Consider the following 15,479-nt stretch of genomic DNA (forward strand, 5'->3'; position numbering starts at 1 on the left):
AATTAAAATAAAATATTTATCTTTATTATCAAATATAAAGTATTAAAATAAATGTAAATTCTCACTAGAGTTCTTCTTCCATAAGGACTCTCATATTCACAACATGCGCATGAAACATCTTAGGTACTAAGCCTTTGGTGAGTGGATTGACCAACATGGAATATGTGTTGATGTGCTCTACCATAATTTGACAACTCTAAACTCTTTCTTTAACCAGTAGAAACTTAATGTCAATGTGCTTGTACTTCGACAAACTATGATTATTCTTAGTATAAATTTCTACGATTTTATTATCATAATAGATCCTCAATGATCAGTCAATACCATCAACAATCTGTAATAATGTGATAAAGTTTCGCAGCCAAATCCCGTGATTGAATGTTTCATAGCATGCTACTAACTCTGCCTCCATAATAGAAGTGACTATTAACGTCTGTTTGACGCTCTTCCAAGATATAGCCCCTCTAGTAAGCATGAAGATATAGCTTGAAGTGGACCTCCTACTATCCAAGCATCCAGCAAAATTGGAGTCTGAATATATAATCATCTCTAGGTGATCTGATCTCTAATACGTGAGCATATATTCTTTGGTTCTTTGAAAATACTGCATCACTCTCTTTACCACTTTCCAGTGTGACGGTCTTGGGTTACTAACATATCTGCCTAACGTCCCTAATATAAATGCTATATCTGGTCGAGTACAAACTTGTGCATACATGAGACTTACCACTACTGATGCATATGAGAATTGTTCAATCTCCTTTATTTCAAGTTCAAGTTGTAGATACTGTTGGGACCAAATATGTAGCTAGAGGGGGTGAATAGCTCGGCACTCTCCTCGTGCTTGTCGTTGCTTGTTTCTTCAAATATATGCAGCGGAAAATACAAAGAAACAAAATACACAATGCTAATAAGGGGATTTACTTGGTATCCACCTCACAAGAGGTGACTAATCCAAGGATCCACACACTCACGCACCCTCCACTAATAAAACACTCCTTTACGGTAACTACCGAAGACGGAGAATCCCTACAAGTTCACACTACAAGAAGAAAGGGAAAGAGAAGAAAAGACAAGTAAAAGCTTACAAGTTTGCACAAGAAAAACCTTAACCCTAGATTTCTTCTTCTTGCTGTAGATCCGCCTCTTGACTTGGAAATGCCTCCAAGAACCCTCAAGATCTGGTGGTGAGAACTTTGTGGAGTTGTTGTGAAGATCACTGAAGAGAAGAATCGAAGCTGTGGAAGTTCTGCCGAAGACGAATGCACGCCAACAGCTATATCCTGCGCCAACGGTCAAATCCCAATCGATCGGATTGCTCCCAATCGATCGGGGAGGCTTTGGATCGATCGGTCGATCGATCCAGAGCGCCTCTGTGCTCTCGGGAAATGCCTGGATCAATCGGCTGATCGATCCAGGGCTTATCGCGCAGAATCGCGACTCCCAATCGATCGCCCGATCGATCGGAGGCTCCCAATCGATCGGTTGATCGATTGGGAGGCTTTCTGTTCGTACGACACTTCTCCCCAATCGATCCACTGATCGATTGGAAGGAGGTTTGTCGCGAGGACTCACTCAATCGATCGGTTGATCGATTGGGCATGTGCCAATCGATCGGTTGATCGATTGGGCATGTGCCAATCGATCGGCTGATCGATCCAGCTCCTTGTTTTTGCCCAAAAATAAGTCCAAAGCCCCCTAAACAAAAATCCGGTCAACCATGACCTGTTGGTCCATCATGCCTAGCATCCGGTCACCCTTGACCTGTTAGTACTCGCTCACCAAGTGTCCGGTCAATCCCTTTGACTCACTTGAACTTTTCCTCCTCATGCTAAGTATCCAGTCAATCCCTTTGACCTACCTGGTCTTTCCAACTCGTGCCAAGTATCCGGTCAATCCCTTTGACCTACTTGGACTTTCCAACACCAGATGTCCGATCAGCCTTGATCCATCTGGATTTCCTCGTGCCTGGCTTCACTCACCAGGACTTCCCAATTGCTTGGCTTCACTCACTAGGACTTCCAACTGCCTAGCTTCACTCACTAGGTCTTTCACCTGGCTTCACTCACCAGGATTTTCTTCTGCCTAGCTTCACTCACTAGGACTTTCACCTGGCTTCACTCACCATGATTTCCCAGTCAAGTATCCAGTCAACCTTGACCTACTTGACTTTCCTTCACAATCTCCCTACATGAATAATTACACCTGCAATCTTCATGTGTTGTCTATATGTATTGTCAAACATCGAAATCCAAACATCAAGACTCGAGTTTGACTCAATTCAAGCTCAGTCAACTAGGTCAACCTTGACCTAGGGAATATTTCACCAACAGATACTGCTACAAGATGAACTTGTCATCTCTTGACACAGGTATATCACCAGGTATACAGTTCTACACACCACACCTTATAAGCATCTTTTCAATATAGTCCTATTATAAAAGTCCAGGAATGTTTCTTGAACGATCACGATAGATCTGTATGCCTAAAATAAAGGATGATTCACCATGATATTTCATTTTAAAATTACCAAATAGAAATGATTTGGCTTGACACAGTAGACCCTTATTATTGCTCATAAGTAATATGTCATTCATGTACAAAATAAGTATAATAAACTTACTTCTACTGAACTTGACATATATGCACTGATTAACGAGGTTTTCTTTAAAACCATATGAGGTAACCAATTGATCAAATTTTTAATACCACTGACAGGACGTCTATTTTAAACAATAAATGGACTTCTTTAATCTACATATTAGGTGCTTTAAGTTCTTAGACTCAAACTAAGGTTCTCTAGTTGCATCATATATTTAGACTCCTTTATGTCTTCATTGAGGAATGTAGTCTTTACGTCTATTTGATGTAGCTCCAAATCATAATGAGCTACAAGTGCCATGATTACCCTAAGGGAGTCTTTCGTCGACACAGGTGAGAAAGTCTCCTTGTAATTAATGTCTTCTTTCTGAGTGAATCCCTTGGCAACAAGACTAGCCTTTTAATTTTTTACATTGCTCCTTGAATATTGCTTGATTTTAAATATCCATTTACAACAAACGAACTTTTTACCTTTAGGAAATTTGACAAATTCCCAAATGTCATTGTCTGCCATAGACTTCAACTCTTCTTGCATGACGTTAATCTACCTTTCAAGGTTAGAGCATGGTTTGACTTCTTAGAAAGATCTAGGATCACTTTCCAACCCCTATGTTAAAATCGTGCTCTTGGAGATAAATATAATCACGAGAATTAGTGGTTCTCCGTTTCCTTGTGGATCGTCTTAAAGACACTTATTTTTTAGGTGATTAAGGTACTTGCTCATCAATATGAGACAATACTTTAATTTCAGTGGCAGGCTCCTCCAATTACATTATTGGAGTTGTCATGGAAATATCTTAATTCCTTACACTCACTGGATGTGTGATACCCATAATGTGCGGTATGATAACCACACTGTTACTGATCGCACTAGTAGTGATCACAGGAGGATTGCCAACACATTCCTCAAAAGATACTTTTCTGACCTTATTACTCCCACTGTCCTCAATGAACTTAGTGTTTCTTGTTTTAAAAAAGGATCTATTAGAGGGATTATAAAATTTATATCCTCTTGACTTCTCAAAGTTACCTACAAAATTACAGCTAACAGTTCTTGAGTTCAGTTTCCTTTTATTAGACTTGTAAAGCTTAGCTTCAACTGGGCAACCCCAGATGCATAAATGCCTAATACTAGACTTCCTACCCATCCACATTTTGAATGGAGTTTTAGTTACTATCTTGCTAGGAACTCTATTGAGTAGGTAAACTGTAGTTTTGAGTGCTTCACCTCACAAAGAGTCTGGTAGAGAAGTGAAAGTCATCATACTTCTTACCATATCTTTTAAGATATGATTGTGATGTTCAACTACACCCTTCTGACTATGAGTACCAAGCATGGTATACTGAATACAATCCCACACTTAGCAAGATAATTCACAAAAGGTCCTGAACGTTATTCACTTGATCCATCATATCAACCATAATATTCACCTACACGGTCTGATCAAACTACTTTAATTTTCTTACCTATTTGAAATTCAACTTTAGCTTTGAAAATTTTCAACATATCCAAAGATTGCGACTTCTCATAAATAAGGTATAGATAACCAAATTTGGAATAGTCATCTATGAAGTTAATAAAATATGTGTCCATTCCAAGATGTCTTAGGGAATGATCCACAAATGTCCGTATGTATTAGCTCCAAAACGCCACTATAACGGCTAGCCCCCTTGTTTCTTTTGTTAGTGGTCTTCCCCTTAATACACTCTATGCAGATATTAAAGTCTGACATGTCAAGGGAATTTAGATTTCCATGTGACATTAACCTTTTTACACGTTATTTGGATATATATCCTAAATGCCTATGCCACAATATGGAAGAATTCTCGTCGATCAATTTATATTTTGTACCTATAGTATGCACTATTACGTTGTCAACCATAGGAGTAAAGGTGTTCAATTTATAAAGTTTATCAACCAAGGAACTATTGTCAACCAACACTAAATTAAAGAAAATACTAAAAATTCCATCTCTAAATGAACAAGAATAACCTGATTTGTTCAAACAAGAAATTGAAATTAAATTCCATCGAAAAGACGGTACAATAAATCTATTTTCTAAATCTAAAAAAATATTGGTTCCTAACAAGCCTAAAAACACCAATCGACTTGACTTTAGCCTTTTTTCCATTTCCTGTATAGATGTATCTTTCATCATTATGTGGAAGTCATCTCCTGAGACAATTTTGCATAGTGATACTTATGTGAGTAGTAGTACATGTATCTATTCACCAAGTGTCAGTAGGTACAATAGGTAAATTAACTTCAGAACTAATAAAGTTGAGAAGTTTACCCTTTTTTACATGCTAGTTGGCGTACCTGAGGTAGTTTTTGTTCATATGACCTTTCTTCTTGTAAAAAAACAAGTGGATTCCTTATGATGCTTCTTGTGCTCCTTATGACCATTGCCTCTAAAATCTGCAGTTTGTTTTCCTTTCCCTTTGTTATTGATCCTCTTTCACTTCTTGCTCGCACTTTGAGAATCAGATGCTAAGTGAGTACTCTCAGATGTCTCAATCTTTAGTCTCTGCTTCTTTTAAATGCATTGAGCAATGAACTCATTTAATATGATATCTTAAAGGAGTGAATCATGTAGACAAAGATATTAAGATGAAATGGCTAACATACCCTCAGACATATTTAGTTTTAGTACTTTTAGACTTATCGTTATATTGAACATCTCCATAATGTACTCCCTTATCTTTCCTTTACCAATGTACCACATGATTACCAACTTTGTAAGAAGTGTGGTACTCTCGACTTTTTCATTTGAGGTGAATCGATCTGCCAATTGGTCGAAGAAACTCCTAGCATCTCCTCCCTCTATTATTGAGCCCTTTATTGGTGCTAGTATGGAAAGTCTCATGATACTCAAACACATGTGATTTGATTTCTCTCACAGTTGAAATTCAACCCTCTGCTCTATTATGCTAGCACTGGTTAGAGGTGCGGGACGATCATTCCTTAATGCATAGTGCATAGTTTAAGTCCATGCAGCCTAAGACGACGATCACGTATTCTTTTCATTCAACAAAATTCGAACTAGTTAATGTTGGGATGTTATTAATACTGGAAGTTATAGATTGCACTGAAATTAAGAGAGAAATTTATTTAAGCTCACGATTTAATTAAAGCCAAGAATAGGTATAAGATTATGCAAATAAAATAAAATTTTAAATGTACATAAATGGGTTCTTTATGAAATAACAAGTACAACATAATGTATCTTCCCTTGGGCCGACACATTATTTGTTAGTGACACTCTCTGATATAACTCAAATTTTAATTGGTCACACAATGTGTCTTCCTTTGAGTTGACCCATTATGTGCATAATATGATACTTTATATGAGTTATATTTTGATCCATAGCTCACAACAATCTTAATCAGCCACATAATATATCTTTCTTTAGACTGACTTATTTTGCCTATGATCTGAACAAAATAATAATTTTATTCCATAGTTGTAAGCTGCTTGTACATATATCTGCATAAAAGTAATCTTCCTTTAGGCCGATTACTCTTAGTATAGATGTAAGTCTACCAACATAAAATGCACTAAATCTACCTAAAGTGTCTTCCTTTAGGTCGACACATTAGTTCAACTTAGTAGCACATTGTGTAGATAGACCCAAGAACAAAATCCTAGGAACTTAATTCGAATAGAAATTACTTAATCAATCTTAATAACCTAAAATTAAATTTATTAATCGATTGATATTTTATAATAATTTATTAATATAATCTAATTAATTATCTCAATCGATTCAAAAATTTATACTATATACTATATAATTATCTATAGAACCATCAAAAATTTATGCTATATAATTATCTATAGAACCATCACTTAAGACACTAAAGTTTCAAATAAGTGCTATAAAATCATCATTTAATCTATTCTAATGCATGCATACATTACGTTCTTTAATGCCTTTCAATTGAATCGATTCAACGTAATAGAAATAAACGATTCATTCAGGATTATATTGCATGCATGCATTGTATTTTTTTTAATTTTTATTTAATAAAGTACTGTTTTGCTCAAACAGTTTGTTTTTTAATTTAATAACATCATGTTTCGTTGAAACAAGGTTTTTTTTTTTAAATGAAATACTTTTTCACCTTGAAACAATAATTATTTCATAAAACACAAACTGTTTGACGAAGAACAGATTATATTAATCGATTAAAAAACAACTTAATCAATTAAAATTAAAAACTTAATCGATTATCAATGGATCCCGTTGCGAATTTAGGTAAAAATTCTTAATCAATTTATATCAATTATTTTAGATTTAGTAATTTATAGACCGACAAAATCAATTAATCAAATTATCATTATTTGACCTAAACTTAGTCAAACGTGATAGTTCTTTCCAAAACGGTGACAGTTTACCATTATTCTTTCACTACACAAAATAAGGCATTTTGGGACGAATTTTGGGACGAATTTTACAAAAAAATTCGTTGCAAAATTTTTTGGGACGAAATCAGGGACGAAAATTTTTTCGTCCCAAAATGTTTGATGCCAACTTTTGGAACGAATTATGATTTGTTGCAAATTCAGCAACGAATTTGGGGACAAAATTGGCAACGAATAAAATTTTCGTCCCCAAATTTGTCGCAAAAAAGGAACGAATAATTTTTTTGTTGCAAACTTAGCAACGAATTTGGGGATGAATTCAGTTCGGAGGAAATAATTTTTTGTTGCCAAATTTGTCCCTATTTTTGCAACAAAATTGGGGACGAATTCAGTGACAAATTATTTTTTGTTGCTAAGTTTGTCCCTAATATTGCAACGAATTTGGGGACAAATTCGGTGACAAATTTTTTTTGTTGCCAAATTTGTCCCTAATTTTGCAACGAATAATAAATTTGTTGCAAAATTTTAAGCATTTGCGACAAATTTGGGGACAAAAATACTAATTTAATTAATAAATAAATTTTCGTCCCAAAATTCGTCCCAGAATCTGGGACGAATTTTGGGACGAATTTGTGGATTCGTCCCAGAATTCGTCCCAAATTCTGGGACGAATCCACATATTCGTCCCAAATTCTGGATTCGATACAATTACGATAGAGTGGGAACAAATCGTTTTCGTCGCCAAATTCGTCCCTAATACTAAATTTTTTTCCAGATTAAATTTCTTTTTGCAATTCAATCCATAGATACATAAACACCAAATTCAAATAACATTTATATACATTCAACACATCTTAATTTCACATACAAGAGTAATAATTGAACTCGATCAACTCATAATTCAACAAATATAAAGATCTCAACAAATTTTACAAGATCTATCTTGTTCAAGCTTCTAGAAAATATTATAAAGTTCAACAATCAAATGTTATATAAGTCCATCATCCATCCAAGGAGGTAAATAAACTAAAAATACATCAAGTCATCTTCGTCTGCCCAAAAGCTTTGCACCCCTTCAAATCTCCTTTGCCTACATAACAACAAACAAATAAACCAGATCATGTGTAACAAGAAAGATTATAAATATAATACGAAATGCCCATGTAACAAGAAAGATTGGAAACAAGACATAACTGTGAAATTCCTTAAACATTCAAATAAATGTCCTATTTACCAACGATATGAACCATCCATGTCATAAAATTATAAGAAGTATCTTGAAGCTAAGTAAAAACATCGTAAATATGATACAACCTAATATAAATGGCACATCAAATTGTTATAATAATACCTATTTCACCATATCAATCAATAGCTACAAATATTCTATGTCCATGTGATCACATGGAGAGCATGAAAGATATTCTTAAAATTTCCTAACATATGAAAATAGCTCAAATGAAGAAAACACAAACTAATTAAACTTAATTTTTTTGTGATACAAGTGTTTTAGTAATCATGGTTACTTGGTTGTTAGGTAAACTCTAATCATAATTTGCAATTTGAACTAATAAAGCAGTAGTAATAAATTTCAATAAATTAAAAGCAATTAGAAAATAAATAAATAAATAAATAAAATTAAAAGTTTAACATGTTACTTAATACTTACTTTTTTTCTCGGACCTTTAGTTCGCCTCACCAACCCTGTTAAAAACAAATTGACAATATTAATTAAAATAAAAATTAGAAAAGTTAACAAGCCATTGATTAATGTGTAAAACAGTAAACATGAGACAAATAGTCATCATACATAATTATGGGAAATTTCTTTAAATAAGCTAACAAAACTTACCTATCGTCAAAAATTAAAGTCATCATTATGATTATCATCCTCCTCCTCCTCCTCCTCTTCCTCATTCTGCATTATACTTGAATTCTTATTATACATCCAACTTCGCTCATTCTGCATTTTACCTGAATTCAGCTATTTAGTTAAACATTATTAACAGAAATAAATCTTATCATTGAAGACAAAACAACAAAGAAAAGCTTATCAAAAAGAAGAAATACAATTAATCAACTATAAAATAATTATTTAAAGCTAACTTTATATACAGATCATTAAATGCATATTAATGAACTTAGAAATACCGAAAAGACGTGAACAAATACAGTTGTCTTCAACTACACTGAGATCATGCCAAATTGAAACCTGCATAAGCAACATTATCAATTATTATAGTATTATTCTAACAATTTTAATAGAGTTGAAGCAATTGTAATTAAATTAAAATAATAATATTTTAATGGAACAAAATTTGGAAAAAAACAAAATTACTCTCTATATTAGAGCAATTGTGGATCAGAATTGACATTTTTTAGATGAAAAATAAAATATTTTGATAAGGATATTTTTGAGATAAAAAATAGAATAGGGTCGCTTCTGTTTTTTTCTTTAAAAGAAAATCTTTTTAACAATAATAATAATAATGAGCACCCTTTGAATTTTGTATCAAAGAAAAAAAAACATGTCAACTCTATTGTAATTTGTCCCTCCATTAATTAATTCCAATCTAAAAACTATCCTACAAGTATTTGTAATGATAAAGAGGATCAGTACACAGAAAATCAAAGGTAAATTTATACCTATGGTATACTGGAGCTCCCTATACATTTAGGATTCGAAACCCTAGTATCAAAATTTTGCCCTAGTGTAGTTGAGATTTTATTACTTCCACACCCCTAAACTGTACATCTATATACAAGAAGAACTACAAATCTTTATCCAAAAACAGCCCTAAACCCTATTTCACAGATCATTGGTCATTGACATCTAAGTGATCAAGAGTTGCAGTGCTTTTCTTTGTTAACAAACAAGAATGAAGCCCTAAATTTCACAGATCAGTACTCCACCATTCCAAATCTTGCGACATCAGTGCTAGCAGCGGCGACTCGCGGCCAACTGCCGCCAGCCGCGGCCAACTGCCGCCAGCCACGGCCAGGCGCGGCCAGGCGCTGACAGCCGCGGCCAAACGCGGCCACGCGCGGCCAGGCGAGGCCAGCCGCGGCCTCGCGAGAAGAAGTGGGCAGATGTGGGAGAAAGGAGAGGGAAGAGGGGAGAAGGGAGAGGGTTACCTGTGCCGCAGCCGATCGGGAAGGAATCAGCCGCCGCAAGAGTTGCAGTGAAGGGATGAGTGAAGGGGCAGATGGGTGGGAGGAGATTTAGGGTTAACTTATAAATTAAAAAATTTCTTTCCATTGCTTATTTTTTGGGACGAATCTTTGATTCGTCCCAGATTTTGGGACGAATCTAGGAATTCGTCCCCAAATCTGGGACGAATTCCAGAATTCGACCCTAAATCTGGGACGAATTCCAAAATTCGTCCCAGAATATAAAAAATTTTTAAAAAAATAAAAAAATGATTTGGAAACACTAAATATGAACTTAGAGATATCGGATTTCCGTGAAATAAGTTTCTATGGATTTCTAATTTTCTCGTGATCTTAAAAATATCTTCATCCATAATTTTAACATACTATATTAAATGCGGCAATTTTTTTTTATTTTGAATTAGGTCAAATTCGGATTAAAAAATCACCATACTAAATATATGAGGTTAAAATTATGGATGAGGATATTTTTAAGATAATGAGAAAATTAGGAACCCATAGAAACTTGTTTCATGAAATTCCGATATCGTTAGGTCCATATTTAGGCCTTCCAAATAAATTTTCTTTTATTTTTTATTTTTTTAAATTTGGGACGAATTCCTGGATTTGTCCCAAATTTTGGGACGAATCCAGGATTCGTCCCAAATTTAAGAAAAATAAAAATTAAAAGAAAAATAATTCGGAAGGCCTAAATATGGACCTAACGATCTCGGAATTTCATGAAACAAGTTTCTTTGGGTTCCTAATTTTCTTATGATCTTAAAAATACCCTCATCCGTAATTTTAATCTCATATATTTAGTGTGGTGATTTTTTAACCCGAATTTGACCTAATTCAGGTAAAAAAACATGAAACACAATATATTATTTTAAAATTAAGGAAGAGGATATATTTATGAATAAGGGAAAATAAGAAACTTATAGACTCTTGTTTCATGAAATTCTGACATTTGTAGATCTATATTTTTAGTTTTAAACACATATTCAAACATGCGTTAAACGCTAACATACTTAATTAATACTAAACTATCTATGTTTCACTAAATATGGACCTAACGATCTCGGAATTTCATGAAATAAGTTTCTATAGGTTTCTAATTTTCTTATAATCTTAAAAATATCTTCATCCATAATTTTAACATATTATATTGAGTGCGGTGAATTTTTTTATTACAAATTAGGTCATATTCATGTTAAAAAATCACCACACTTAATTTATTAGGTTAAAATTCAGATTTAGGATATTTTTATGATCATGAGAAAATTAGGAATCCATAGAAACTTGTTTCATGAAATTCCGAGATCATTAGGTACATATTTAGGCCTTCAGAATGATTTTTCTATTATTTTTTAATTTTTTTAAATCTGGGACGAATCCAAGATTCGTCCCAGATTTTGACCCATTTTTTTCATTTTTTTCTGAAATATATTTCGATTCTGGAACGAACCCTGGATTCGTCCCAGAATCTGGGACGAATTCTAGATTCGTTCCAGAATTTGGGACGAATCCTGGATTTGTCCCAGAATCTGGGACGAATTTTGCAACGAAAATAATGTTCGTTGGGAATTTGCGACGAAAATATTTTGTTGCAGATTTCGTTTCTAATTTGGATCAAATTTTGTGTTTGTCGCCAAAATTGTTGCGATTTTGGGACGAAAAATTTTCGTCCCAAACTTTCGTCCCTAAATTATTGTTTTTTTGTAGTGTTTGTGTAATACATGAACTGTGGCAGTTCACCACTATTCTTTGGGTAATGCATGAATTACATGGAAGATTAAATTTTTTCTAGGTTTTCTGTATAAAAAATTTTGACGATAAAAAAAAATTATATTACACTAAAAAAACTTGATCTAGCATATAAAAATAAAGATCGATATAAACTCAACCTTTACTACCATAAAAATAATGAAACATATCCTTGGCTTTGATAACATATGTTAGTTCTGGTAAAAAAATCTAAGCTGTATGAATTCTAAAACATAAAAATTTACAAATAGGAAATACAAGATCAAGACGATCTAGTTTTATCAATTAAATATGATATAAGGAAGTAAATACATAAACATAATGATAAAGAATCGTCGTCTAGAAGATCCCGAGGAAGAAGAAGCGAAAGCAAACGGGGAGGATCTTCTAAGCGGTTTAGGGGATGACGGCACCGTAAAACTTCTTGTCAATGGGGAATAAGAAATTATGTCAAGATGATTCCCTAAACCCTTGGGGACCAAGTCTATATATAGTAGACATTTATTATCAGCCTATAAATGATAGTAGATGATGGACTATAGGTCCCTATATATAGTGGACATTTATTATCAGTCCATAGATGATAATAGATACGGAATTATAAGTTCCACACATATAAGATTACATCCAATAACCGAAATTCAAATGTTTAAGTTAAATCACATTAATAGATTTGATTTATACTCATATGCACAACTTACAATTAAATTCACTAAAATTAGAGATAATAATCGACAATAGGTTCTTTCATCTCCTAACCAATTCCAGTTGGATTCAAGTCTGTCACATATGTGGAAGGATTTGTTCTTTTAGATTCAGATCATATTGGACATAATTTCAATACTTTATCAGTCATACATAAAAGGTCTAATGAAATCATCCATTAATAATTTCTGTTTGCATTGCTAGGACAAATAGTTCATGCGAATAGTTAGTCAAGGAACCTAAACCTACACATTTTCTAGGTTTATGCAGTTATTCAATCAACCAGAAATATCGCACATCTATTAGGAATATTTCTGATCCCCTTTAAACAAATCTGATGGTATTCTTCTCCAATCTCATGGAAAACCCTTCTCACTTTATTTAGCCATGTCCTTCTAAGACTATTTTAGTGATAGATTTTATAGGAAGCAACTTAGATGATCTTAGAAGACATCTTTGGGGGTAGACCTAAAGAAAATAACTAGTGTTAGTTTTTCTTTTAGATACCATGGCTGTAATGAAAATGCAATTTGTAGCTTTTCTCTTTGATCTTTTCAACACCAAACAAAAAGGTGACAGGTTGTATTAGACCCTCACAGCCAACGTTAAACTATGCAATAGCTCCCACCAAATAATTGGGGCACATTTCTTGTGTTTTAATTGTCTTGATCATTATGATCTTTCGAGAAATTCACAATGGCTAGTATCAGGATGGATAACATAAGCCCCTCGGGCACCGTGTAACGGTAAGGTGAATGGTGAACTCACAAAGCATCATAGTTCGATTCTCATATAGGGCAGACACATCCTTTATTCTTGGCGGAGTGGCTGTAAACCCAGGTGGGGTTAGATGTGCCATGTTTAGAGGAGCAGCTGCTTGCGGAACACAGTGTCTTATAAACCCAGGTTAGAAAATGAGTTATCTATAGTTGATGGACAAGCTATGGAGGCCAGATGCTAGTGCACTACTGTGAGCACCTTTGGGATTTATGTTTGGCTGGTGAAATTTTTTTATGAGATTAGATTGGTCATTTTTAAAAATAATCAATTTGCAGAACTGGATATTTGTATTAAATTATTTTCGATTGTCTAAAATTCTAGAGCCAGCTACTGTTTGTGTCATAGCAGAGAACAACAACAACAAATTCAACTTTCTCAGCCAAAATCACAATTACTGTCTATTCCCAGAAAACTATTACCAAAACAATCTGCAAACAAAACTTAATGGCCTTCACTAGCCTTGATAAATTTTAGCCCTACTTTCTTCCCAAAGCCAGAACCAATCTAATAAATTGAGTTAAATTTGACAACTAGCAAAGCCACTTTGTCATGTTGGATAATTTGTAACCCTTTTTGGAACCCTAAAAAAAATTTAAATCGATAAGTTCAAAGACTTGGCCAGATAGAGAGCTACGAGGTATGAGGTTCGAATCTAGGTAAAGTCAAGATAAATATTTTCTTTATGTGTTAGTCACTATTCCAAAGGTTAATAGCCGCTCATGATTTACTTCCTCCGAATTGACTCTGGGACGAATTAGAAGAGGTACTGAAAGCGAACGTATTCATCTTTTGTCACATTGATTTTGTCAAGTAAGCTAAGCTTCTTCTTTTATGTCAAAACAAGTATGAAGATCTTAAATTCATGTTTGGTTTAAAACATAAAATTTAAAAAGGTCAAAAGTATATATATATATATATATATATATATATATATCAATGATATGCTAACTAACGCTTTGTGTGCGATTGTCATCAACGTGTATACTTAGCGTTGTCAGCTCGATTTCATTACAAAATAATATTCTTTTTATTCTCTCACCCCTTCCGCCTTCTATTCAAAATAGCGGCGTAAGAATTTGGCCAAATCTAATATTTCCCTCGCTCTTTCTCTTGCTCTCGCTCTCTGCTCCTTTCTCCGCCACTGTCATTCGTCGGACCTCACGCTCCTACCGGGAAAGCAAAGTAAAGGCACTGCGAGCTAAACCCATGTTTCCACTCCACTCCTCTCTTCTCCATTCTCCATCGTAAAATTTTCCACTCCACTGTCTCTTGTTCAACTCTGTACAATAAATTTTAGCTCTAGCCGCTTTCTAACCCATTTTTGCATATGTAATTTACAGGGAGCTTGTCAAACATCAATTCTCACATTTCATAACCAATGGTAATTTATTTCATTTTAAGTTGTATAATAGAAGAAAGGAAGGATTTATGCTACAACGTTCAAGAAGGCCAACACCTGCTACAAATGCCTGCAACGCCTTTGCTTTGCTGCTACACGTTGTAGCAACTACTCTCACAGTTAACTGCTACATCTTGTAACATCTAACTATCCTAGTAGTTGCTACAACGTTGTAGTAGCTAATTGTCCAAGTCATTTCATTTTAAGTTGTAATTCCCTCTATTCCTATTATGTATGGTTTATACGTGATTCTCTTTATTGGACATCCCGGTTGTTAAACTCATAAACTGGTAATTAATTCCACAGCTAGCATTGTAGCAGCTACTTAGAATCTTAGCTGCTACACCGCTATAGTAGCTAATTAGAAAATTAGCTACTACAATGTTGTAGCAACTATTTGGAATATTATTCGGTTAGCTGCTACAATATTGTAGCAACTATTTGGAATGATTGCTTTGTTGCTACGACGTTGTAGTAGCTATTTGGAATGATAGCTTAGCTACTACAACATTGTAGCAGCTATTTGGAATGATACTTGCTACAATGGAAAGTTGTTGCTACTTCATCATCCCAAACTGCTATAACGTTGTAGCAGCTAATTCGATGGTTAGCTGCTACAATGTTGTAGCAACTACTTCCACAGTGTGGGTGGTAATGTTGTATCAGCTGTTGGATCGAGAAGCGCTAGAGGGGGTGGTGAATAGAGCTCG

The 15,479-nt window shown here is 34.3% G+C and overlaps 2 long non-coding RNA genes across 2 annotated transcripts; both read right to left on the reverse strand.

Annotated features, from left to right (window-relative positions):
• Positions 1 to 7,844: 7,844 nt before the first annotated feature.
• LOC122027556 lies at positions 7,845 to 8,814 on the reverse strand. The gene is made up of 2 exons (XR_006124450.1): positions 8,638 to 8,814; positions 7,845 to 8,058 (listed from the first exon to the last, which is right to left on the reverse strand). It is a non-coding gene; the product is annotated as an uncharacterized LOC122027556 (long non-coding RNA).
• Positions 8,815 to 8,886: 72 nt separating this feature from the next.
• LOC122027557 lies at positions 8,887 to 10,288 on the reverse strand. Its single transcript, XR_006124451.1, has 3 exons — positions 10,104 to 10,288; positions 9,120 to 9,180; positions 8,887 to 8,942 (listed from the first exon to the last, which is right to left on the reverse strand). It is a non-coding gene; the product is annotated as an uncharacterized LOC122027557 (long non-coding RNA).
• Positions 10,289 to 15,479: the final 5,191 nt, after the last annotated feature.

The sequence above is a fragment of the Zingiber officinale genome, chromosome 10A (genome assembly GCF_018446385.1).
Source record: "Zingiber officinale cultivar Zhangliang chromosome 10A, Zo_v1.1, whole genome shotgun sequence".
Classification (NCBI taxonomy): Eukaryota; Viridiplantae; Streptophyta; class Magnoliopsida; order Zingiberales; family Zingiberaceae; genus Zingiber; species Zingiber officinale.